At 40.8% G+C, this 27,346-nt stretch overlaps 1 protein-coding gene across 1 annotated transcript in view; it reads left to right on the top strand.

Moving 5' to 3' along the window:
- The window catches only part of LOC122803783 (extracellular calcium-sensing receptor-like), a 335,056-nt gene that overhangs the window by 81,097 nt on the left and 226,613 nt on the right, over nucleotides 1–27,346 (top strand). The gene's annotated exons all lie outside the window — the stretch shown is intronic.

Here is a 27,346-nt window from a genome sequence, read left to right on the forward strand (position 1 = left end):
CCACAATGTCCCCACACACAGTCAGTATGCCCACGCATACCCAGTCCCCAGCAGCCACAGATAATGTACAGTCAGAAGGTGGTGACATGGAACAGGCTAGTGTGGTGACTATAACAAGTGTGAGTGTAGACACTAACCATAGCCAGACAGTAGGTGAGGTCCCATACAGGTGGATGGGCAGGGGTGGTCAAAGGAGGACTGCCGCCCATCAAGCCCCTACCGCAAGTGTCACCAGATGCATGCTTTGGTCCATCAGGGAGGCACAGGCACATTCTGAATGCAACACCAGACAGATGCTCAGGGTCATGAATCAACACTACCTGCCATCTGTAAAGACCTCCACAGTCATTCTGATGCCATACATTATTATGCTGATGTCATGGATAGATGGTGGGGTGAGACATTGTCATTGCTTGACCGTGCAATGTCTGTGCTTGAACATGTGGTGGGAGTATACCGTCACGCTCATGGATGTAGGTCAGCAACAAGATCAGCTGGGAGTCCACGTGGCTATGCACATTCACACTCCCGTAGTGGCAGTACCACCTGCTCTACCAAAGGGAGGGTGCTGTCCACACCACAATGGAGCAGGCCGTGGGCATGTGGTCCTGGCAGGTCCTGTCAAGGACACAGATTAAGCAGGCAGCAGTCACCATCGGGGAGAAGTACTGCATCTGGCCTTGGGCTTGGAGGTGTCAGTGAGACTCCTGGCAGAACCAGTTCCTGTGTCCATGGCCAGAGATGGTGAACTGTACATCCTGCCATGTACGGTCCATGGCTGTCCAACATACCCCTGTGTAGGGAAACCACATAGCTTGACTGTGTGCATACAAAACTCTCACACATCTCTATCACAGGCAGGTCACCACCAGAAGCACACAGCTCCTTTGCATGGCCCAGTTGAACAACTTCCCTCCAGGCACACACACACACACACACACACACACACACACACACACACACACACACACACACACACACACACACACACACACACACACACACACATGATGTCAACTGTATGGCCCAGCTTAGGCCTCTGGCAAACCCACACCACACCCTGTGCATGTGATGATATCTGTGGCACATACCTGTTATCCATACCATCGATGCAGGGACATGCAGGGACCCATATATGGGTCTGATGCACAGAGTGAATATAGTAGAGTGTAGTAATGTAATGCTGTGTAATGTGCTGTCTGCTGACACTTGTTATGGGCACACATCAAAGTGTATGTACCTTTTTAGTCATAATGCATTATTGCTGTTAGTACTGTTGACTGACTACAGTCTGACATACTGTATTCTGTTTGTGTTCCAGGTATCTGCAGGCTGTGGGCCTGCTGACATTACCAACGATGAGTATGGCAAAGTGGAAACACAGTGACCTTTTAATAGCCAAGGTACAGCTGTATATGTACATGTTTACCAGGTGTGTATGCATACAACATTGATTGATGGACACTGCGGGCATACATACCCCTTGATACAGCCAGATAGCCTTCATACATGTCATCTGGGTGTTCTGTAGTACCACGGGGTCATACATACAGGGGAGGTTACTTGAGTACTGGCACTAGGTCCCCCACAAGCTTAGCCGTTATTTTAACTGTTACAGATTCACCTATCTTGTGGGCACCAGGTAGTCACAGGGCCTTCACATGTCTAAATATTGCACACACATAGGCAACATACAATGTGTGTGACATTATCAAATGTGGAGTGTGGGACACAACTTATAGTAATGTGACAGTTGGCAGGACATAGCATGCCCATGGCAAATGCAACACCCAGGACTTCCTCTGTTTTGATACTATGACACCTTCTTTGTGTGATATTACCTTAGCTTACAGTATTTTCATAACATTAAGGTGCTTCTGATGTGCAATAACTGCTCTCTGCAGTCAGTACAGAACTGTATGACATGCTTCTTCTCCTACAGTCTTGGAACCCCTTTTTACTGTTTCAGTTATTGTCAAGGTTACACCTTGCCAAACATGGACTGTAACCTGAAGGGTGGTACAGACATACCTCTCAACTGTACAAATTTCCACATATTGTCTCAATTCTTGCCCATATTTGTGGTTCATTTTCTCATAAACCTGTTTTTTTCTGGTAAATCATTGTCAAATCATTGCTAGTTGATGTAAAAAAATAATGGCGAACGTATTATGTTGCGGGTGGCTCACTGGGACTATCTTTGCTAATGTACAACCTGTTATTCTATCACCTTTATAAGTTTGTAGGAGCAATATTTGAATAGGGTCCCTATTATGTGGCCTTTGTCACCCCATTATTTATGGATTTGTAAACATTTCTTGCTCTAAGAGCTTGGGAGCTATGGGTACACATGGTGGCCATACTTCTGACTTCTTCATATGTCTGCAGATTTTCCTGATGTCTGACACATAATTTCTTTCCATCTGTCATAAATGTGGTTTTCTGGCCAACATTTTGGAAGATCATGACAGACTGACATTGCAGATTAATACCGGATATTGTCATGTAACAACACATACCCTTTGGAAGGTGCATTCAAATGCATGACCTGTTCTGCTATCAATTTCCAATGTGTGTCACAGCAATATGTGAAGGGTGTGCTCAATGTTTGCTGTTTGCCCCAGCTTCCCATATGGCTTTAACCAGATATCTTTCTGTGAGTGGTTGAGATGTATGCTGGTACATACATACATTCATACTCACACACACGCACACACACACACACACACACACACACACACACACACACACACACACACACACACACACACACACACACACACACACATGCACATATTCATTAACTGCCCCTGTTGATAGCCAAACCTCTCTCTACCTGCCCAGTTTTACAAATGATACTGGTAGATACATAACAGAAACACCACAGAGGTAATATAGTGTTGCAGTGTCTGCCACTACTATTCAAGTGGGTAACAACTGCAGGGGCTGTTAAGATTGCCAATGATGGGTTTAGAGGTCCTTAACATGGTAGAGCTACCTGAAACACACAGACTGCTGCATAGGGGCATGCACTGAAACATACATGCACACAGAGTTGACACTTCTCATATTAGATGATCCATCTATCTATATATGAACAATACACAGTAATATGATGATTGAATGCACCCTAGTATCTTTGTGTTAGAAACTGTGTAACTGTGCTTGTAAAGTGGTGACATCTGTAGGGGCTCCAACTAGGTTGGCAATGGGGGAGTTAACAGGGTGGAAGAGGCACACAAAATGGTATAACCATTGCATACACACAGTAAAGACAGTCACAGGGGATATGCATACCGAAACACATACACACTTGACAATAGATTACTAACCTTATGTATCCACTTGCATGTACTATAGTGCTATGTACACATTACATGCACCGCAGAGATTATATGCTGGGGACATAACTTACTACCTCTTTCAACAAGTAGTCTTGGGAATGCATTCATGGATGGTGGGATAAAACACACAAAATAGCAACTGGTCTCATCTATTGCTCTTACTTACTTGGACAAGTGGTAAAGTAACAGACTTTGTATCAGCATGATGGTTCAGACAGGTATGACATCTAATGCTGACATGTCTGTCACTGTGGCAACTGTGACATATTTTGCAATGATTACTCATAAATGCCCATTGTTAGGGGACACAGATCACATATAGGTTGCAAACATCTGGATATTCCATATACATCTGTACAGATGACTGGTATGGCCTGTATAGTTAACATGGTGCATGTAAGGCAGATGCCATTAACTGCCTCCTTAAAGTAATGCAGTGGGGATGGAGGGAGTCAACAGGCCTTAAAATGGTATAACCAACACACACAACAGCCACAGCGGATATAATTAACACACAAACACACACAGTACTATAGTTGCCAGTATTGAGATTAGAGCTCCTACCTATTTAATTATCTGTACTGTAGTATTACACAGTTATTGCATGCAACACAGAACTTATAGGGCTGAAGAGTGTATACAGGTACTCCTAAGATGAATAACATCAGCGGACCATGTAAAATCGGGCAATGGGAAGTGTTCTGGGTGGAACACACCTCAAAATGTTATATCCCACACCCTCAAAGGATATGGTTCTCACCCAAACATACACACACAGTATCACAATTGCCAGTACTGGGTTTAAAACCCCTACCTACCTAGTTATTTCTACTATACTGTTACACAGTTATCACACACATCATGGAACTTATAGGGTAGAAGAGTGTCCCAAGGTGAATCACATCAGTATCCCTTGTAAAGTAAGGCAATGTGAAGTGTGCTAGGTGGAAAAGACCTCAAAATTCTTTAACCCACAAACACATACACACACATGCACACATATACACACACACGCACACACACACACACACACACACACACACACACACACACACACACACACACACACACACACACACACACACACACACACACACACACACACACACACACACACACACACACACACACACACACACACACACACACACACACTTGCCAGAACTGAGATTAAAACCCCTGCCTATCTTATTTGTTCTATACTGTTACGTAGGTATTGCATGCACCACAGTGCTTATAGGGTTAAAGCCTGTCTAAAGGTACTTCTAGGATGAATAACATCAGCAACCCTTGTAAAGTATGCCAATGGGAAGTGTATTGCATGGGAAAGGCTTCAAAATACGTTAACCTACAAACATATACACTTACAGACACACACACATTTGCTAGAACTGAGATTAGAACCCCTGCCTATCTAGTTATTTGTTCTATACCATTACATGGGTATTACATGTGTTATGGAGCTTAGAGGGCTGAGGGCTGTCCAAAGGTATTTCTAGGGTGAAAAACATTCAGTTAACAGCAGTCCTTGTAAAGTATGGCGCTGGGAAGTGTACTGGGTGGGAAAGGCCTCAAAATACTTACATCTGCAAATGTACAAACACACACATTTGCCAGAACTGACATTAGAACCCCTGCGTATCTAGTTATTTGTTTTATACTCTTACATAGGTATTGCATGCGCCACATAGCTTATATGGATGAGGGCTGTCCAAAGGTACATCTAGGGTGAATAACATCAGCAGGCCTTGTAAAGTATGGCACTGGGAAGTGTACTGGGTGAGAAAGCTCTCAAAACACTTTAACCTACAAACATAAACACGCATACATACACAAACACTTGCTAGAACTGAGATTAGAACCCCTGCCTATCTAGTTATTTGTACTATACTGTTATGTAGTTACTGCATATGCCATGGAGCTTAACAGGTAGACAGTTTTCCAACTGTACTTCTAAGGTGACTGATATCAGCAGGACTGCTAATGTAGAGTAATGGGAAGTTTAGTGGGTGGGAATGGTTTAAAAATCCTTAACCCACAAACACACGCAGGCACACACATACATACATTTTCCAGAGCAGAGATTAGAATCCCTACCTATCTAGTTATTTGTGCTATAGTGTTCCACAGTTATCGCATGCACCACAAAACTTATAGGGCTGACAAGTGTCCAAAGGTACTTCTAAGGTGAATGACATCAGCAGATCTTGTAAAGTAGAGCACTGGGAAGTGTACTGAGTGGGAAAGTTCTCATAATACATTAACCTACACACACACACACACACACACACACACACACACACACACACACACACACACACACACACACACACTCACAGAAATGCAGGTAAAGTGATATTACAACCCCTACCTCAGTACTGTTACACAATGGAGCTCACCTTCATGCTGACACATGCAACTTTTTGCAACTGGTATGCAACTGTCCGCATCATGACATCACTCTATACCTTTTAGGGTATCCCTGTCTATGACTCACTCTCTGTATGTGTCTCCCTGTGTGTCTTTCTGTCTATAACTGACTATCTCTCTCTTCCCCATGTCTATGTGTGTGTATGCTTGAAATATTGTTATATGTTGGCCATATATATATATATATATATCTGTGTATCACATGCAACATATGCAGATATATTGCATATGGGCCACCTACAGCTAGCTGAGGGTAATCCTTTCTGATGGGTGTGGGTAGAGTCAGTTAAGGTGTATATAGCTGTCTGTATGCAAAGACATCTATGCACAATACAGTTATATAGTCCAATGTGGGTTTAGACATGGGCTGTAATAATATGCCCAGTATGACCTTCTATAGTAAGAGTGGGACTCCATTCCAGAGATAGCTGTACTCCACTCTGGGGTTTTGTGTGCTACAGCCATGCCTCTCAACCTGTTCATAGGTTCATAGGTGTGCACTAGGCTAATGGCCCTGGAGCCTTTATAAGCCTAGCCCATAGGATTACCCTGACATCATGCCGCCCAACCTTAGTTCCTAGTGCCTCTGTCAAGTAGAGCCACTGGAGTGATCCCGGGGTGAATTTTCTATTTCCCATCCACTCATCAAGATTTCTATTGAAGAGGGTCATTAAGGTGCTTTGCTTGACATGTATGGAAAGCCTATTCCATAGCATGGGCAGTCTCTGGGTTATGAACCTGTCCCTCCAGAGTTTTCTGTTGATTGTGGTAATGAGGTTGACGTCTCTGGAGCATGTGGTGTGGAGGGATTGGGATTTCTTTAGATGTAGCATTTCTAACAGAGCTGGGTCAGACATGACTTTGTATGTCAAGCAGAGATTGCCTCTAAGTAGGTGATATGAGACAGAGAATAGTTGGAGTTTTTTTAATCTGTCCATATAGGACAAGTGTTTAAGGCCTAAGATCCTCTTTGTGAGGTACTTTTGCGGCCTCTCCAGTTGTTTCAGGTGTCTAGTGAGGTACATGCCAAATGGGGCATTATACTTGATGATTGGCCTAATGACGGAAGAGTAGAGGGAGACAATGACCTCTTTCTTCCTGGATGCAAAACCCTTAGTAATGAGATGTGCCACATAGAATGACTTTCTGACCACAGTGGCAATGTGGTGGTCAAAAGAGAGTTTGCTGTCAACCTGTGTTCTTAGATCACTTATAACACCTTTTGTGTTCAGTGGACTATCATCAAGGTGGTAATTCAAGGGAACTGGGTTTTTCCCAAGGGATGATGACACATTTTTTGGCATTGAGCTTAAGGCAATCATTTGTCTCATTGAGGCCTTTCTGTAGATGTCAACATCACTTGGGGAGTTAATAATAGCTCCCAACTAGCAATCGTCTGCAAACTTTGTCAGCCAGAGTCCTTTCGTGTTGGCCTGGAATTCAAAGAAGTAGATACCAGACAGGAAAGGACCCAGAACCGAACCCTGTGGGATTTGACTTGTGACTGGTCAATAATATGACTTGGAATCTGCTACTTTCACACTGTGGGTTCTATCTGTGAGCCAGTTTGCAACCCACCTAGTGATATAGCGGTTGATACCTAGCTTAGTGGGTTTTTCTATGATTCCTGAGTGGAGAATGGTATCAAAGGCCTTGACCAGTCCAGGTAAGCTGTATGAACCACCTTGCCTTCATCCACAGCTCTGGTGACTGACTCAAAGAAGTCAACCAAGATGAGCAGGCATGATCTACCCTTCACAAAACTGAACTGTGTAGGATCCAGAGTTTGGAGATTCCCTATATCCTTGTTTATTAGGTCCATGATGATGCATTCCATAGTTTTGCATATCAGGCTCATCAGGCTAACGGGCAATGTTCCCAGGGTCTGTAGTCACTCCTCCCTTGTGGAGAGGGATGACTGTAGCAGTGGGCCATTCAGAAGGGACAAAGCATGCGGTGAGGTTGTGATTTAACAGGGCACACAAGTGAGGTGCCAGTTCACTCTGTAGTTCATATAGAACACAGCCGGGGATATTGTCAGGTCCCATAAAAGCTGTATTCTTGGCCTTTGACAGTGCTGTTTTAATGTGTGCAGCAGTAATATTGGGTGCCTGGCAATCTACTAGTATTGTGATTGGTCCTTTGGGGGGTGGAGAGGGTAAAGTTTGCATTTAATCTGTTGGCCAGTATATTGGCAATATCTGTTGGCTCTGTATAGGAGGAAACGTTATGCAGTAGTTCAGAGCAAATTGGGGTATTGCTATGAAGATTCTTTACATAACTATAGAAGGCCTTGTGGTTGTCTTTACTATCTGCTGCAATTCTGTTTTCATAGCTAGCTTTAGAGGATTTGATGAGGATCTTAACTTTTTGTTGAGGCTGACAAGGGAGTTTTTTCCAGTCCTGGGACTTCACCTTATTCTGCATCAGTTTCCTCCTTCTGTTGTACAGCTTGTTTATGGCAGGGGACCACCAGATTGGTTTCCGTTTTTTTGAGAAGAGCATCTTGGTTATATTGGGTATGGCAAGATCCATGAATTTGTGTATGTGTTCGTACAGTGCATTGATGTATGATTTGGCAGTCGTGCAACTATTCTCCATTTACACAGGTGCCGTGAAGTTAGCCACCTCTATTTTTTGGAGCCCAAAGTAAGCATTGGAGAAGTTTTTCATGGTGGTTACCTTTGTGGAGGGGTGAAAGAGATGTGGATTTCCTAGGTGATTAGTTTGTAGTTGGATCTAACCAGGGAGGAGTTGACTATTGGTGTAGAGCAATGGTCGCCCATGTTAGTAATGACCAGGTTAAGGATGTTGCTACCTCTAGTGGAGGTAAGAATGAGCTGGTCCAGGGCATTGGACTTAATGAATTTCCAGAAACCATTGGGCAACTGTATTGGTACATGAGTCGTTTTCCCAGTTAATGGAGGGGTAGTTGAAGTCACCCAGTGTGACTGTGTTAGGTAGACCCTAATATTCTTCAGGGTGCTTAGGAATGTGTAGTGTGAGTCTTGGGACATGGTTGGGGACCTTTATCAGGCTACAACCTGAATCACTGTCTTACCCAATGCTAGCTGCACCTGAAGTATCTCAGATGCATTATGTTGGGATACCAGTCTGGAGGTGTGTGCATCCTTTATGAATATGGAAACATCACCACCATTGAAGCTTTGGTCCAAGTTCTGGGGCCAAAAGGTGTGGAATGAGTTATAGCCTGGTAGTGCAGGGCTGCTTTCTGCTGCCTTGAACCAGGTCTCTGTTACAGCACAAATGTCGATGTTCTCCATTTTAAGGAGTACTTTGAATGAGTGCATTTTGTGATTTAGACATCTAGTGTTGAGCAGCATAACCCTCAGATTGCATTTGTTTGTAGCTGTTATGGTAGTAATTTGGTCTTTGGAACACCACCTAAAAAAGGCACTATAGGGGTGGCAAGAGCCTTGGTCAGTATCCGGAAGCCCAGGGGTGACAGATGCATGCCATCTCTGGCAAAGCATTGAGGTCTATCAATCATATCATCCCAGGCAGACAGATACTGGATCCCCTTATGACACCAGAAACATAGCCAATTGTTGAAACCAATCATTTTCTGCTTGTACTGTGGTATCATTCTGGGTGATGGTAGGATGCTGCTCAAGGCTAGGGTTATGCCTCCCTGGGCTACATAATCTGAGAGCTCCTCTGTGACTCTTTTCATGTAGTCCAGGGAGGTACATCTTAGGTCATTCACAACCACATGTACAATGACAGAGTCATGTTTGTACCTGTTGTTGAGGGACCTGAGTGAGTGCATCATGTGGTGGATCCTGGTGCCTGACAGGCAGCTGACTGTTACTTTCTCCTTATTTAACCTAGTGAGTGGGACATCAGTGTGCCTCACTGTCGAGTCACCTATGACTAGTGTGTTGGGCATGCTGTTTTGTCTTAGAGGCTTGGGTTGAGTGGCACACTGTTTAGGAGAGCTATGTGTCTCATGATTAATGTTGTGTTGTGGTGGTCGAGTGCATTTCTGCCTTGGAGGTCTCTGCTGTTTGGGTATTTTTATTCAGAGCCTCGGCAAAGGTGGGTGTGTGGTTTGTGTTTTTATGTGAAGACAGTGCTGGTGTGTGTTCTGCAGTGCTATGTGTTCCATGTGGTGTGGTGCAAGTGTTGATCTTCTCCTCTTAACCAGCTATTCTGGCCTTGGCTGGAGAGTGCGTGACTTCCAATTTGGATATATAAGTGCATCTCTCGCAAGTCTGAGTATTGGGAGGTAAGTGGAGAGGGTTGCCAGTGTACATGAGGCAGTTGCTACATTGCCTCAGGATGCCCAAGTTCACCAGGTTAATAGGAGAAAGCTGATTTTAAATTTTGGGTTGTGGAAGAAGTTGTTTTGCCAGATAGAGGTGGTGACTGGGAAACCAAACTGGAATTTAGAGAGATGATTTGGCAGTTAAGGTTAGACGTATGTGGTATATATGGTTTAAACGACCATATTTCCATTAGCCCAGCCCTCAAATTACTTGCAGAAGACCGAAAAAGACACTTTTAGCCACATGTTTTACAACCCCTTGACAGAATACCATCCCATATTATTTATCAACAATATTGAATATATAAACACTATTTATTAAACATTTTTTCTAAAACACATAATATTAATATCTGTTTAAAACATTTAATATTTTTAATATATTTATATTTATATTTCATATTTATAAGCCGAATTTTAATATTTTTATATTAATATTTTTTATATAAAAAATTTTTATATGGTAGCCAATATTTATATCTTTATATTTATACATATTTATATTTACACCTATACTTACATGTATATGCTTTTGGTATTATTTTTAAACATTTTTAAACACAAAACATTATATCACCATAATGTAATTAATTATTTACTGCTTTTTTCCTTGTGTATACCATCAAAATTATTTTTACATGTCTTATAAACATTTCAGAATGGCCAGCCAATAAAGTAATAATTGGACATAATTGATTAATTAACTGATTGTATTTAAATGGAGAATTTATTGTTTCAAACTGATTCTGATGAAGTCTCCGTGAAGGAGATGAAAGTGCTTAATCAGTTTGTCTGATTTGTGTGTTTATACAATAAAATACAATATATTATCCAGCGTTTTTTGTTTTCTGGATTATCATCACTCTTGGAGAAGTACCCTGGTGGAATTGTACCTGTATACGGAGGAAAGCCTTTATTGTTACTGGATTGGACATTGTGTTTCATTGTGAGTTGGTGCACTTTCTTGTTAATAGGAGAAAGCACAGGGAACTGACCTTTGGACATGGCTGGAGGGGTGGGCATTAATAATAAGTACTGGAGCTGTTTCCTTGTAGAACGTTTAGTGCTGGTAGCAGTTTTGTGTGCTACAATAATTGCTACAAGAAGTCTGGTAGAATGCTAAACTAATAAGCTAGTAAAAGTGCAGGAGAGAAGAGAACTAGCATATCTAAGGGAAAAATTGAAGAGCAGACATTTGCACTGCTCAGAAGCTTACAATCAGTCTTGGATACAGAAAATCTGTATCTGGACTGGACTAGTTACAGGAAAGGTCGGAAAAGCGCAAATTCGGGCTTTTAAACCAGAAAGTTGAAAGAGATGGAAAAACTGCCCAAACAGCCAATAAAGTACAATTTCTGGTTGAGAAACCACTCCTCTTGTGGTAGATAGTCTACCTAGTGCTTACCACTCCCACTGATAAGCTAGAAGGCTTACCTCCAACACAGAAAGGCTTGGGGGCTCAGCTTACAAACAGTCAGGGATACAGCAAAGCTTTATCTGGAATAGACTAGTTATATGAAAGGCAGGAAACAAGCGCAAATATGGGCTTTTAAACCAGAAAGTTGAAAGAGATGGAAAAACTGCCCAAACAGCCAATAAAATACAATGTCTGCACCAGAAACCACTCCTCTAGTGCTTACCACTCCCGCTAATAAGCTAGAAGGCTTCCCTCCAACACAGAAAGGCTTGGGGGGGGGCTCAGAAGCTTACCAACAGTCCTGGCTACAGCAGCTCTGTATCTGGACTAGACTAGTTACAGGAAAGGTGGGAAACAAGTGCAAATGTGAGCTTTTAAACCAGAAAGTTGAAAGAGATGGAAAAGCTGCCCAAACAGCTAGTGAACTACAATTTCTGGGCCAGAAACCACTCCTCTTGTGGTAGATAGGCTACCTAGTGCTTACCACTCCCACTGATAAGCCAGAAGGCTTCCCTCCAATTCAGAAAGGCTTGTGGGGCTCAGAAACCTACTAACAGTCCTGGATACAGCAAATCTGTATCTGGACTAGACTAGTTACAGGAAAGGCAGGGAACAAGCGCAAACACGGGCTTTTAAACCAGAAAGTTGAAAGAGATGGAAAAACTGCCCAAATGGCCAATAAACTATACTTTCTGGGCTGGAAACAACTCTTCTTGTGGTAGATAGGCTACCTAGTGCTTACCATTCCATCCAATAAGCTAGAAGGCTTTTTCCAATACAGAAAGGCTTGTGAGGCTCAGAAGCTTAACAAAAGTTCTGGATACAGAAAATCTGTATCTGGACTAGACTAGTTACAGGAAAGGCAAGAAACAAGCTTAGATTTTTTTTTCTAGAAAGCAGCTAAAACAGCACTAAAAACAATTCTAGTGCAGTGGAAGCTAGCAGACTTGAGTGTGTAGCAGTATTAAAGAAAATACAGTTTAAATAAATGCAATTTATTCAAATGTATTCTGAACTTAATTCAATTGTTATTTTATTCAACTCTGAATAGTTAAAAAGTGCCAAAAAATATACTTATCAGCTGAAAAGCACACTCAGTCAGGACACAAGGAGATTTCTTTTTAGTGCAAGGAATCTGGAGATAGCCTGCTAAAATGGGGGGACAATGACCCACACATTGGGAGATACTGTAAATATTACTCCTATTAATGTGGAAATTTGTTAGTGTAACAGAGTTTGTTTTAGCAGACATATTCTGATATATATGACATCTGACACTGAAATGTATTATGTCATTACTTACTGACAAAAATCCTCAAATCATCACAGTGATTTTCCTGAAAAATATGAGATGTATGATGCACAGACCAAAATTATGAGCCAAACTATGGACATTCTTGCCAATCCGGTCAGTTGAGAGGTGTGGCTACAGCCAATTGGCTAATGAAGCTGTGTAAACAGTCCAGCACCTCAGTGATATACTGGCTGGGGATCACCTGCTTGTGTGTTATTCTTCTTAATTGAAAAGTCATATCCTGGTTTGATTCATACCTCTCAACTGCACAGTTTGTTGCAGAATGTCCAGCTATTTGTCTCATAATTTTGGTCCATTTTTCATAAAATTGTTGTTTTCTGGCAGGTTAGTGGCAAATAATTAAAGACTGAAGTTAGAAAATAATGACAGAACATTTGAGTTTCAGATTTCATAACCTTCATAAAATTCCTGCTAATGTACAACCTGCTATTCCATCAACTTTCTAAGTTTGTGAGAGCAATATTTAAATATTGTCCCTATTTTTCGGCCTTTGTCCCACTTTTATTTATGACCTTGTCCAGATTTCTTCCTGTAAGAGGTTGAGAGGTATGGGCGTGGGTGCAGAGTGCATTCTACTGAGCAGAGATGTCCATTATATGTGCGGTATGTTCCACATAGCACTATGATTTCCAGGTACGTCAGTGGCAGAGTAATATAGAGTAATGCAGTGAACCAGTTACAGACATTTGTTTATAGGTTGATAGGCTGATATGAGGTTACTGGGCTATTGACTCTGAAGCCCTTATAAACCTCACAGACGAGAGTGTAGCCCGTGTTAAGACACGTCAGCTCCCAGAGCCTCTTGTACAGCAAGGACTCAGGTAGAATCACAGGACTGTGTTTTCTCTTTCCCATGCACTTATACAGGGAGAACTTCACAGATGGGGGACTGTGTCAGACATGTATCTGTCACACAAACAATCCCTATTGATGTCACAGACTAGGTTGATACTGTGCCTACAGGTTGCTCGAGTGGGCCTTGACTTCCGGATGTGCAACAGTCCCATCAAGGCAGGGTCTGGATTGCTTTGTATGCCAGACAGAGGTCACCTCTGAGGAGTCTGTATGGAACTGAGTAGAGGAACAGTGCTGTTAGCCTATCTCTGTAGGGTAGGTGTTTGGAGTGCTGGATTCTCCCAGTGAGAAACCTCTGTGGTCTCTCCAGCTGCTGCATATGATTTGTGAGGTAAATGCCAAAGGGGGTGATGTACAACACAATTGGCCTTATAAGGTTAGAATACATGGATCTTATGACTTCTTTGTCCATGGATGAGATACCCTTTCTTTTGTGTTGGCCCATCTATGAAGTTTTCTGTACAATGGAAGCAACATGGTGCTCAGACATCAGGTTGCTATCAACCTGGGTGGCCAAATGCCTCACTACTGATTGTGTATGTAGGACATTGTTGTTAATGTGATAATATATGGGATGTCAGTCTCCCCAAAGGGGATGATGCTGCATATGCAGGCATTCGGTTTGGGCTATGTTTCTGGCAGCAGTCATTTGCTTTGCTGAGACCCTGTTGTAGGATGTTCACATCATGTTGGGTATTGATGACTGTTCCCAGCTTTCAGTCATCTGCCAGCTTGGTCAGCCATAGGCCAGTGTTTTTGCCCTGCAACTCAGAGAAGTATATCTCATATACCAGAGGCCTCCAGACTGATCCCTGGGGTATGCCCCTCATTACAGGTGTACTACTTGACTTGGCTACCCCTATTATGATTATGTGGGTTCTGTCAATGAAACAGTTTGCTACCCATCTGGTAACATATGGATAGTTGCCTAGTTGACAGAGTTCATGTACTATGGCCAAGTGGGGAATAGCATGTAAGGCTTTGGCCGAGTCAAGGTGGTCAGAGTGCACCATCTTTCCATCATCCATGCCATTGTTGGCTGTCTCAGGGAAGTCATCCAGAGTTCACTGACATACATCCCCTTGAGAAAGGCAGAATGTGTGATGTCAAGTATTTGGAGTTTGCCAATGTCTCTGTTAATGAGATCCAGGATAATCCATGATGATCCATAATGATAATACCTCAGACAGTTTGTGTTGTTATGTTATTATGAGGCTACATTTTGGCCCTAGCTGTCAACCTGTCACTGACTGACATCTGGACAGGCCCATATATGACAGTCAGACACAGGCCCACACATGTGGGCAGGGTGTTAATAATGCTCTGCCAAACATAGACACCTGGGAGACCAGTTTGGTATAAGCTTGCTTTTTCTTATGGGTATGATGTCTGCTTCTCCACTGTCTGCCATTGATGTTTGGACATAAACCTTTTGTGTTTGGCACATAGTTTGTCAGGCAAATGCAATGTTAGGACAAGCAAAAGAGATATATGAGGCATACTTATGGTCCTTTTGTGACAGCCTGTAATTCCAGGAGTATGGATGGTGGCCAGTAACCTGTTGTCAGTGCTGACACAGTAAGTTGGCAGCCATTTAACACCTGGCCATACACTGTCTTTAAGGTACCTGCTGTCCTACTAGGCACTGTGTAAGTTACTCCAGGCTGTGTACTGTCCATTTGTGTGTTCCCCTGTCCCTGACTTGTCCAGCTTTCCTGCAGTGACAGATATTAACTTCTGGACATTGTGTGTACAACTCCTACCATAGGTGTAGCTGCATGCAAAAGAGTTGGCACAGAAAGTCTGGGAACATGGACCCTGCCAACCACAGTACTGTACCTAGGCCACTTAGCCACAACAGCCAAGAGTAAGTGCTGCCCACATCCTGACAGTATTAACCATGCATATACATAGCTCATTGACCCCTGCATATTTTGGACATGCAACAAGTTATCAAGTTGAGTGGGAAATCCCTGGAATGTGTGCTCTGCTGCTATTACCCTACAAACATACATGTTACTACATTTCTATGAGGACATGGGTGTGTTGGGAGGAATACCTGTAAACTGTACACATTTGCACAGACTGTGCAGATGTTGGCTTTACATTTTGATTTCATTTACATAGTGTTGTGCCTGTCTTGGAGAATACTGGCATATCACTAAAGACCAAAGGTTAAAATGCAATGGCAGACATTTGAGTTTCAGACTTCCTACCCTTCAGAGCCTTTATGCAACTGCAAGACCTGCTGTGATATCACTGTGTGAGTCTGTAAGAGGACTATTTCATCATTGTCCCTATTTGTGGGCCTTTGCCAGACATTTTTTTATGGATTTCTATGGCTGACTTGCTGTGAGAGGCTGAGGGGTGAGTTTGGGACCCCAACATTGACATCCATGCATGTGACCTATGACCCCCTAGTTTATTTATCCCCCACATACACTGCAGTGCATTTTGTCACCTAAGGGACTACTGCATACTCTGTGGAAGCCAGTATTGGGCAGACATTTCCTGTTGTCCCACATAGCTGTCAGTTGTCTGTTGCTAACCTGGTAGGCCACCCCATTCTCTTGCATACATGCAGCAATACCTTTGATAAGCTACCAAAACGTACTGCTCCATTCATCTATTGTTAAGAAGAGTGACTTACCTTGAGCCTGCAGCAGTTGCAAGGACAGTGCTTGAGGGGTGACTCTGTCAGATGAACACAGTACACAGCCTATACATGGTAAGGTACAGGTAGTGTGATGTGTGTAGCATCCATTTTACTGTATGTGTGAGTCGGACAGAGGTGTTAGTCCCTTGGTCCTTAGGGTGTCAGTGTATGTGCTATGTGTTGCCTCTTCGCCAAGGCCAGGGCATACTGGGCACGCCTATGTCTGCCTACAGGGGCAGGTTCAGAGGGTTCCTCCACCAAGTCCCCCCTGTCCTGTGGAGACCTTGGCAATAGTGCAGGGCTGTGTGCCCCTTCTCTTTGATGTTCCTGTTGCAGCTGTTTCCACAGGATCATATTGTGTAGCATGGCACATACTATGAACATGTGGGCACATGTGGCTGGAGAGTACTGCAAGGCTCTTTCTTGAACCAGCTAAGCACAGTTAAGCAGCCTCAGACACACTCCCTTGTATAGCTATGCTTAGCTGATTGCGAATAGGGGCCATGGAGCTCCAATGTGCTTATACCAAACATGCCACACCCCCTTTTCATGTCAGCTACTTCTTCTGCTTACATCATCGCATTATAGCTGCAACATGGTTAGGTACCCGAGGACATGGTCTTCCATTTTGCTATTCAATAAATTTAGCTCATATACATATCCCTACTGGCTTATACCCTAGTTACACCACTACACCAGAGTCTATGTCCTTAGCAGCCACTGTTACCTGTTATTATTATGAGTCTGCATGCTACCCACTATAATGGCAAAATGACTGTTTCGCATTTAATTGCCTTTTTCCTGATTTTTTTTTTTATTTTCTGCATAATTGCATTTGCGTGCTGCTGCACTCACTTAAATGGCTGAAATTGGCCCCAAAAAAACTTTTGAATTTTGCAACACTTGGGCATGCCAATGGCCATAGTTTTGGCCATTGGTATGCCTAATAAACATAATACATGCTTTACTTTAAGTTGTCTTACCCCCATTTTGAATTTTGCAGAAATGTACATGGTTACTAACTGCGTACATTTCTGCTGTGGACATGGCTCCAACATGGATGTCCGTCTGCTTCCAGGCTCACAAATTCACCTTATTTGCATGGTTTTCACCAGCAAATGAGGTGATTTGCATTATTCTGTCACATCCATTCTGGAATAGTGCTGTATGGCTCGTGCATGCCCTAGCCTTGTTTACTGGATCGCACAGGCTGCAAACTCCATGTTCAAGCCATGGCACTATGCTTACATGGAGATTAGCTCCATGTAAGCTTTACTGAACCCCCCCCCCATGTCATTTAACCAAGTGATTATTCTAAACTAAGACATTGGGAGGTTTCAAGCTCAAAACAGTGACCATCTTAGGTTGCTCACAACATGCAAAACATTTTCTTCCCATACTCTCTCAATACGTAGGCAAGTGCCCACACCTCCAACCTCTATTTATAATACTAAAAGTGCATACAAAATGGAAAAGGTAGGTGGGGGACAACAAACATAAAACTCACCTTCTCCCTCATCCCTGATTCCTGTGAACCACAAATAAACATACACTGCACAAACAAGGCAATGCCAAGGCACCAAAATGTCAACAATAGGAAACAACTTTTCTGTTTTGTTGCATCAAAATATAACACAGCAGAACAAGGATAAGATTAGGAATATGGAGTATGTGGAGTGATTTTCTTCTCTGTGATTATGGAAGGCTGTGCTTCTCACAAAAACAATGCAGCAGATCATTACACCTGCTGTTACAATTTCAATTAAAATGAATGCAGACAATTTAACTTATTTATTTTAGGCTATTTGTGATCTAATGTGCTATGTTTAATTTATCTTCAAACATATACTCTATTTTTTGGTGTTTCAAAACTGCAGAGCAGTCATTAATTTCTTGTAGGTATTACATTTAACGCTACTGACACTTTCATTATCTGTAATATCATTTATTATGTACTGATGTACTCTCTGGTGTGACGCCCATTCCTGAGTCCGGTAACAATTAAAGCTCATGAAATTAGTATTGTTTCGTGTTTGATGTTTGCAGAGATTGCTCTTCTCACCATCAGCAACATACCCAGAATTACCTTCACTCTCTCTTTTTAATTTCTCTAAGTCTTTTGGATTTCTAATACCATGATGGAAATGGACTCCATTCCTAAGCCAGAGCATGATTGACATGTCATATATGTTTTATAAATGCAAAATTCAATGGGCAAAATCAACTTTTATGTGTGTGATTACTTGACAATTTAAACTATATAAAGCAAGGAATGAACATTTAACTACTAACAACTTATTTTTTATGCAATATGTGGTGTGATGGATAGTTTATTCTTTTCCCTCCTAACAGTCAGTTAGAGCAGTGCAGACCCAGATGAGCAGGTTCACAACCATAGGATTATAGGATCACAGGAGGTTACTAGGCTAATGGCCATAGGGCCCTTACAAGCCTAGCCAAGAGTTTACCTCCGAAAAGAAACCTCAGTTAGCAACCTGTCGCCCCTGTCAAGGAGGGACACAGGTGGAACCCCTGAGACAAATTTGTGGTTTCCCATCCACTCAAGGTTGCACTTGAAGAGGGTCAGTGAAGTACTCTGTAAGGGAAGTCTACTCCAAAGACGGGGCAGCCTCTGGAAGATAAAGCTGTCTCTCCAACAGGTTTTGTTGATGTCGCATATTAGATTCAGGCCTTTTAAGCATGTAACGCATGAGAGTTAGACCTACTGATATGGCGCATCTCTAGTAGGACAGGGTCCAAGACTGCCTTGTAGGCATGACACAGATCACCTCTGAGCAATCTGTACAATACCAAGTAGAGTGATAGTGATAGTGATTTGAGTCTGTCCTCACAGGACATGTGATGGAGGCCATGGATTCTCTTTGTGAGGTATTTCTGTCTCCTTTCCAGCTGGTGCAGATGTTTGGATAGGTATATACCAAACCAGAGGTTATACTCAATTATTGGCATAATGAGGGAAGAGTATAAAGAGGTAATAATCTCCCTTTTTATGGATGCAATCCCTTTACTTATGAACCAAGTAAAAGGTGCTTCTGACCACATGTACATTCCAGTCCTCCACAAATAGGTGGTATTGCAGTCAAACAGCAGGAAGCCTATCCTAGGGCTAGTGGAAAGAGGAAGACCCCTCTCACGTCTATTCCTAAAGTTGAAACTTCTAGTATATCCAAAAGTTTTGGCATAACACACAATTTTACTTTTATCATAGCTACACTCTTACCCCTCTGCCAATCAAAAGTACTTTCTATGCATTTCCAAAGCAGTTCACTTGGTCAACAACTTATTATTCAGAGTTAACTGCATTCCTATTAAGTACATTGTGCACACAGTGATTTTCAGCCTAGATTCTGACAAAAGCATTAGCCAATTCCTTCTGTAAACATATTTTCACAGATCTCCATGTACATGCAGAAGCATTTACTTCAGCCTTACAACTGTATCCCCACCCTTTTCCAGGCAGTACATATGGTACATTTCTGCATAGAAATAACAGGAGAAACAATGTCATTCATATTACTAAGCATATACATGTTCAGAGCCAATGCACTGTACCCCCTCATCAGGTCCTGAGAAATTGAGTTGATAGTTTAACATGCTTCATGAGCTCCATATCCTTTTCAAATTTCATAAAGGTTACACAGGAAGAAGTCGTGCACCCTAATCTGCCCCACAAGCACATTTATCTCCAAATGGTTAATGCCTACAGAAAAAGGGAGGCAAACTGATTTTTTCCTAGGTCTCCCATTACTTGATCCTCAGATTCCCCTACAATGTAAAAAATTCATAGACCAGGGTAATTTACAGTTAAAGCAAAAAGGCAAAAGGCTGCCTGAAGAAAAAAAACACACACAGATCAGTATCACAACCCCCCCAGGCTATATAATCCCTTAAGCAAATCTTATATATCGATGTTCCTGTACTGTTTCACCAAATGTTCTTCTGTATACCACAATGGCACTATTAGTTATATTACATGGTAACATCCTACATTTCACTCCCAAAAGATAAAGTGGCCCACTTGTTCAGATCCAAGCATTTTGTGGTTAAACCATTAATTAGAACCTTAGATACAGATAGGCAATATTTTACGAGTGGTACACATTTAAACTGCATATTAATTTTAAGTTCATGTGTTCTGAATTTTAATCAGTATCATATGCTTTCCAATAATGGTTGAGAAAAACTATAGACCTTCAGTTCACTTCATACCAGTAACTATAAAGCTTGACATTTCTGCAATGTAGACACTTAAAACAGCAAAACTGGTAGAAAAATACATAATAAGAGAAAACAGAATTTTGGCTAGCTCATTACAGCATTGCTGCAAGAAAAAATCAGCAGGCTGAAAGAGAAAAATCATACAAAATCCAATACTACTTACCAGTGTGAGAAAGGGCAAGCAACCGTGGAAATGACGTTTATATACTGTGAATTTTTTTTTAAAGAGCCAACCACAAATGGCAATGTGGGAGGGCAAGCAAGCAGCAAGTAACTATGCAGCTGAGCCATGAATAGGTAGAAGAAGGTATTTAACATCCCTTTTTTTTAATGCAAGGTGAGCTGCTTAGGATGCAAAAGTGGGGGGGGGCCCTCCTCCTTCTTGCTCTATTGTTTCAGCGCCCTTGTCTGTCGGCATCAATTCCCATGTACAGTTTATACATCGTTGAAAGGCAAGTTATTGATCAATAAGTTTTAGGGTAGCTTGCAGGTTCACTCAAGTAGGAGCATTGTTTTTCCAGTTATTAACCAGGTTGTTGCCTATTGTTTCAGCGCTCTTGTCTGTCGGCATCAATTCCCATGTATAGTTTATACATCGTTGAAAGGCAAGTTATTGATCAATAAGTTTTAGGGTAGCTTGCAGGTTCACTCAAGTAGGAGCATTGTTTTTCCAGTTATTAACCAGGTTGTTCCCTATTCAGGGCGTGCATATAATTAGTTCTTACTCATGGCTAAATCTTTGTGCAAAGATGTTAATACTTTCAGCCAAAAGTTAGGTACTGCATCTGGGCCTGGGGGTTTCCAATTAGAGACTTTTCTTAACTTTTTTCAGTCTTTCTGGCTGTTACTTCATCCCATTTTATACCCTGTACCTTTAAACTTCTTATTCTTTCTTTAACTTCTTCTGTCCATTTAGCATCTTTGCTATGTTCCAAAGGCTCTTCATAGAAACTTCTCCAAAATGCATCTATTTCTTCTTTTTTTGGTGGTCTTTCAATTCCTTTTACATTATTTCCCAATGCTCTATAAACCTTTTTTGGGTCATCAATAAATTGCTTATTTTGTACTTTTTCTTTATATTTACCTTCGTTTCTTCTAAGTTTTTCCACCTGTGCTGAAATTTTTAGTATGTTATTTGCAATAGTGCATGATAGATCCTGGTCTGTTCTAATACTGTGCATTGCTTTTATCACATCTATCTTTCTTAGTATTTTTGTTGATCTGTTCCCTCTTCTATATTCTTAACAGTGACACTTTTTGTCTTAACTGCTTTATAGTTTTCTCTATTCAACGTTTGCATGATGGTATTTGATTTATCCCCTTCCTTTCCTTCACTACCCTGTGTTCCTGTGGTAGAACTTTATCAGTTATTAATTTAGCTGCACAGTTATATATTCTGTTTACTTCTGTTATATTGCATGGATCTCTATGAAGAGTCCTAATTAGTGTTCATTTGTTTTATCAGACTTCTGACATTTTGGGTTTTATTAACCTTCTGGAGTCTGTTTCTTTCATTGATCTTAATATACCTGTCTATGTCTATTAAATCAAGCAACTCTTCTCTTAGCTCATTTTCTTCCAAACTGAGGGCACATCCTTTGTTTTTCAGTTCCTGTAGGCATAGGTTCATAGGTAGCTACTAGGCTATTGGCCCTAGGGCCTATATAAGCCTAGCCAAACGGTACCTTGGCTTTTGCCAACCAAGAAAATAATTTTCCTGTGCCCCTGTTAAGTAGAGCCACAGAAGTGATCCCCAGGGGGGAATTTCCTATCTCCCATCCAGTCATCAAGATTTTTTTTGAAGAGTGCTAATGAGGAGCTTTATTTGATATAGAGAGGTAGTTTGTTCCAGAGTATGGGGAGTCTCTGGGACAGGAATCTATCCTCCAGCATGTTCTGTTTATTGTGGTGACCAGGTTTAGAACCCTAGAGCATGTAGCTCAGAGGGATTGGGATTTCTTTTCATGGAGCATGTCCAGCAGCTCTGGGTTTGACATAGCTTTGAATGTTAGGCAGATATTGCCTCTGAGTAAGCGATATGTGACAGAGTAAAGCTGGAGTTTTTTGAGCCGGTCTGCATAGGGCATCTGTTTGAGGCCAGTAATCCTCTTTGTGAGGTATTTCTGTGGCCTTTCCAGTTGTTGTAGATGTCTTGTGAGGTACGTATGAAAAGGGGCATTGTACTCTATAATTGTTCTAATGAGTGATGAGTAGAGGGGAACAATGACCTCTTTTTTCCTGGATGAGAAACCTTTTGTGATGAGGTGTGCCACATAGAAGGATTTCCTGACTACTGTGGTGATGTGCTAATCATAGGAAAGACTACTGTCCACCTGTGTCCCAAGGTCTCTTATCACACTTTCAGTGTTAAGTAGACTACTGCCTATGTGGTAGTTCATGGGTACAGAGTTTTTACCAAAAGGGATGACAATGCACTTTTTGGCATTGAGCTTGAGGCCATGGCTTTGACACCAGGCATCTGTCTCAGTGAGGCCCTTTTGTAGGATGTCCACATCGTTAGGAGTTTTGATTATGGCTCCTAGTTTGCAGTCATCTGCGAACTTTATTAGCCAAAGACCTTCTGTGTTAGACTGTACTGCAGAGAAGTAGATACCAAACAGGAGAGGACCTAGGACTGAAACCTGTGGTACTCCACTTGTCATTGGTCTGAAGTTGGATTCTAAGAAGATTTTGTACCATTTTCCTGTGGCACATTTTCTTCAATTTCATAATGTGCCATCCGTTGCTCTATCATGTGGGAACTCACTGGCCTATCACTCCTCAACACTGACTGCATCAGAGTTTCCACTGTTTCCTGTTCCTTCCCTTGCTGTCTAGCTTCAAGTGAACGTCTATATTGGTTTCCTGTGGAAGGCTCCAAATTATCTTCATATGGCACCTGACCAGTTGGTTCCTGTTCCACTGGTTTCCCCTTAATTTGGATATCCATTACTCTATCCTGTTGTGGTGCTTTCTGAATTAGATTTTCTACACTAAATCCTTCACTTCACAAGTGCTCGATAACCTTAGTTTCCATTTCTTTAACTTCTCCATTACTAATCTCCTTTTCTACTTTTCCTCTTTTTCTTCTTATTTTTTATATTGTAAAGTTTTCTGTCTGGATTCCTTTGCCTGTATTTCTCTTCAAATATCTTTGGTGCTGCTCTTTTTGTATTGGTTAGTTTTGCTTTTTCCTTTGCATAAATATTATACCATATAACATCTTTTTCTTTCCCATCCATATTTCGTCTTCAGATTTTTCCTGGTCTTCCTGTTTCTCCCTACTTTGGGGACTCACTTCATCCTGCTGTGATGTAACCTGCGTTAGACCTTCTACACCAAATCCTTCACTTTGCAGGCACTCCAAATTTTCAATTTTTATTTTTTTAACTTCTACTTTACTAATCTTCTTTTTTATGTTTCATCTTTGTGATATTATTTTTTTTTTATTGTGAACTTTTCCATATCTGGATGCCTTTGCCTGTATTTCTCTTCAAATATCTTTGAGGCTGCCATCTTTACATTGATTAATTTGGCTTTCTCCTTTGCATAAATATTGCACCATGTCAAATCTCTCTTTATTTTCCATGTCCATATTTCTTTTTTATACTTTTCAAATATCTCTTTGTTTTGTTGTTTATATTTTTGCACTTCCTTAGATACTTCTTTTTCCAAATAGATGAAGGTTTCTTGATCTATATACTGTTTTTCACAAATCTGTTGTATTAATTAGCACAAACTTTCATTTGAAGCTTCTGACAGTTTTTCTTGCAGAAGTATTTTTCTTTCCTCTAATTGCTCTCTTAATCGTTTTGTGTATCTTGTGTCTGGAAATTCTGTGCTTTTTGCATAACAGTAACAATACATAATTTCTTTCTTATCCTCAATAGTCCAGTTTATCATCTTTATGGCTCTTCTTTGACCTATCAGTTTTTGTGATTTTTGTGGACTGCTACCTCCTTCTACAACAGGGGCCATCCTCCCCCTGGTCCTGGCATGGCGCCATTGTTGTAATGTTTCTGTATTTTGAGGATTCTACACTGTCATCTTTTCCAGTCCTGGCACTAGTGCACTTACCAGGATTGGGGACTTTTTTATCCTGGGTCTTGTGTACCCAGCTATCTTTTTTTAGTTTTTGACTTACTTCTGTCTATGATATATGCTATATAAATACAGTCTACATATCAGTGTTGCCTTGGTGAGATTTTGTGAAAACAGGGTCCACCTTGTGAAGGTACTCACTAAGACTTGAGGATAAATTCAATTTCAGCACTGCTACTCCTCTCCTTTGCTTGCTGACTTTTCATCTCTCCATTTGGACCCCATCTCTTTCCCTGCATTATTGATACCTTAATGATGAGTGAGAATAACTAGGCTGCTCCTTCCTTTCTTTGGATCCAAGAAAAAGACGAATAAAGAAAGAGGGGTCAAAGGCAGCCCAACTTGTATTGACTGCAGCACTGGAAAGCAAGACCCCCCCCCCACTTTAAAATGACAGAATCAGAAAGTTACAAGAATGACAGATATCCTGTATGATGTCATGGTACAAAAAAACAATCAAGTTTTAAGACTTTTAAATGTAACCTAAATTGGCCATTTCTTAATTAGGGTACTTCCTGATAGTAAGGCAAAACCTATCTACCAAAAAAAGTAAAAAAAAAACACTATAGTTATATCAGCGGATGTGCAAAGTCTGCTCTGAATGTACAACCTCATTAAATGTCTGCAATGATGGTGTTTTTATGCATGTAGCTGCATATGGTAAGAAAACTAATTTTTTTCTTAACATTTTCTTATGATAGCACATTTTTTTTTTTTCTTTTACACAGGATCATACCTTTCAACTGTCCATATTTTTTACCTCATATTTTTGGTTTGTCCCCCCCCAAAAAAAATGTGTGGTTGTCTATCAAATCAGTGAGGAGTGAATTAATTTAATAATGACAGATATTTGAGTTTCATACTTTGTATCCTTCAGAAAATGTATGGCAACACAAAACCTTTTATTCTAACAAATTTCAATGTTTATAAGAGCAATATTAAAAAAAATTGTCCCTGTTTTAGGACCTTTGTCCTTGCCTTGTGCTTAGAATTTGAATCTCTCTGCTTTTACAATATGAATGCTACTCAACAACATATCCTATTGTCAAATTACAAATACAACTAAATAATAATATGTATTACTCTATGTAGAGAGGTAAAATACCTATCCCTGGTATAAATGAAGAAATAATAATATATTTGTACATGGATGCCTGAATGTATTACTCTGTGTAAAAAGGTAAGCTAACTATCCTATGTATAAATTAAGAAATAATAATACGTATGTATATAGATGTCTAAAAGTATGGAGCTTTTTTCCCCAGGCCTCCACTGAAAACAGGTACTTTTGACCCAGACGGACTTTCCTGGTAAACAAATGTCAAATACATAAATAAATAAATAAATAAAGGGATGCACACAAACAAATGAAGTATTCAATGAACGCATGTGCATGTGTAAACATTTTCCAAGCCATACACAGTGAGCTTAAGTTTACAAGCACACTGTGGAACTAGTGGCATATAGCCTGCAAACTGTTTACTGATAGTCGTACTGAAGGTGTCAGCCATGGCTTTACATAAGTAGAGATACAAGCACAATGAGTTATGCAGAAAATCGCAAGTACTTCACCTGACAACTTAACCTGCCTTATTAACTATACATAAAATTTAAGAAATACCTACACTAAGGTAGCAGAAAAGTGAAGATTGTGTGATGTTTACTTGAAAAAGTGCTTTTAAGGCACTTGCATTTTTTAATAAATATATAAGTTATCTGTATGCCTTATGTAGTAGAAGGTTTCCTAGGTTATTTTGACCTTGCTTCACTGGTATTAAACCAGACTGATTACTTGAAATCAGATAAAATAAATGGAATATGGCATTGTCTCGGTAAGAATTATAAATGATTTGTAATCTGCATTTAGAACTGAAACTGAGATTAAACAATTTAAGAAAATAGATGTATAAAATGGCTAAAGTTGAACAAAGGCATTTACAAGGCAAATCAGCTCAGAGCATTTGCAGGATTCTCTTTCTTTTCATTCGACGTGAGGTGTTGTCCAAAAGTAGGCACCTCTAGACAGTGTGAGAATAACTAGTTATAAAGAATAATGCAGACTTTGCATGCATTTCCAACAGACAAATAAGAACAGTTTAATGCTATTGTAATTATCCTTTTTTCATGCTTGATTAGTTTTTCCAAACCTCCATGTAACTGGCTAGTAACAAATGAAAGACCATCTAAATGTAAATATTTTAAGATGGAGTCCACTTTCACCTAAACTGATGTATGTATTTCATTAGTGTAGCACTTAGGGAAAGTAGACATATACCTTTCCTAAATCAATGTCAGGTACGACTGATCTTTTTAAATGTTGCAAGGTTTGCTTGTGTAGCTGGTATGCTGTGATTTGAAAATGATCTTGTACTTTAGATGGTGCTATACATGCATGAATGGGACTACACTGCTTGAGTTTTTTATGTGTGTGTGTGTGTGTGTGTGTGTGTGTGTGTGTGTGTGTGTGTGTGTGTATGTCTGTCTTTGTATGTGTGTATGTATGTTTAGGAAATGGTTTTAAAACAATTTAATTGAAGTGCCAACAATGAGTGTATTTCTGTGCTTTTGACTATATTCATTCTACAGTAAACTCTCAGTTAACTGGAACTCAAGCAACTGGCAAAAAATCAAAGAAATACAGTACAATTTTCATGTGTTGCACTTTCTGTTTTCCCTACAGAAACATACCTTACATTTTTAG

Source organism: Protopterus annectens, chromosome 6.part0 (genome assembly GCF_019279795.1).
Source record: "Protopterus annectens isolate FY-2018-M chromosome 6.part0, PAN1.0, whole genome shotgun sequence".
Classification (NCBI taxonomy): domain Eukaryota; kingdom Metazoa; phylum Chordata; order Ceratodontiformes; family Protopteridae; genus Protopterus; species Protopterus annectens.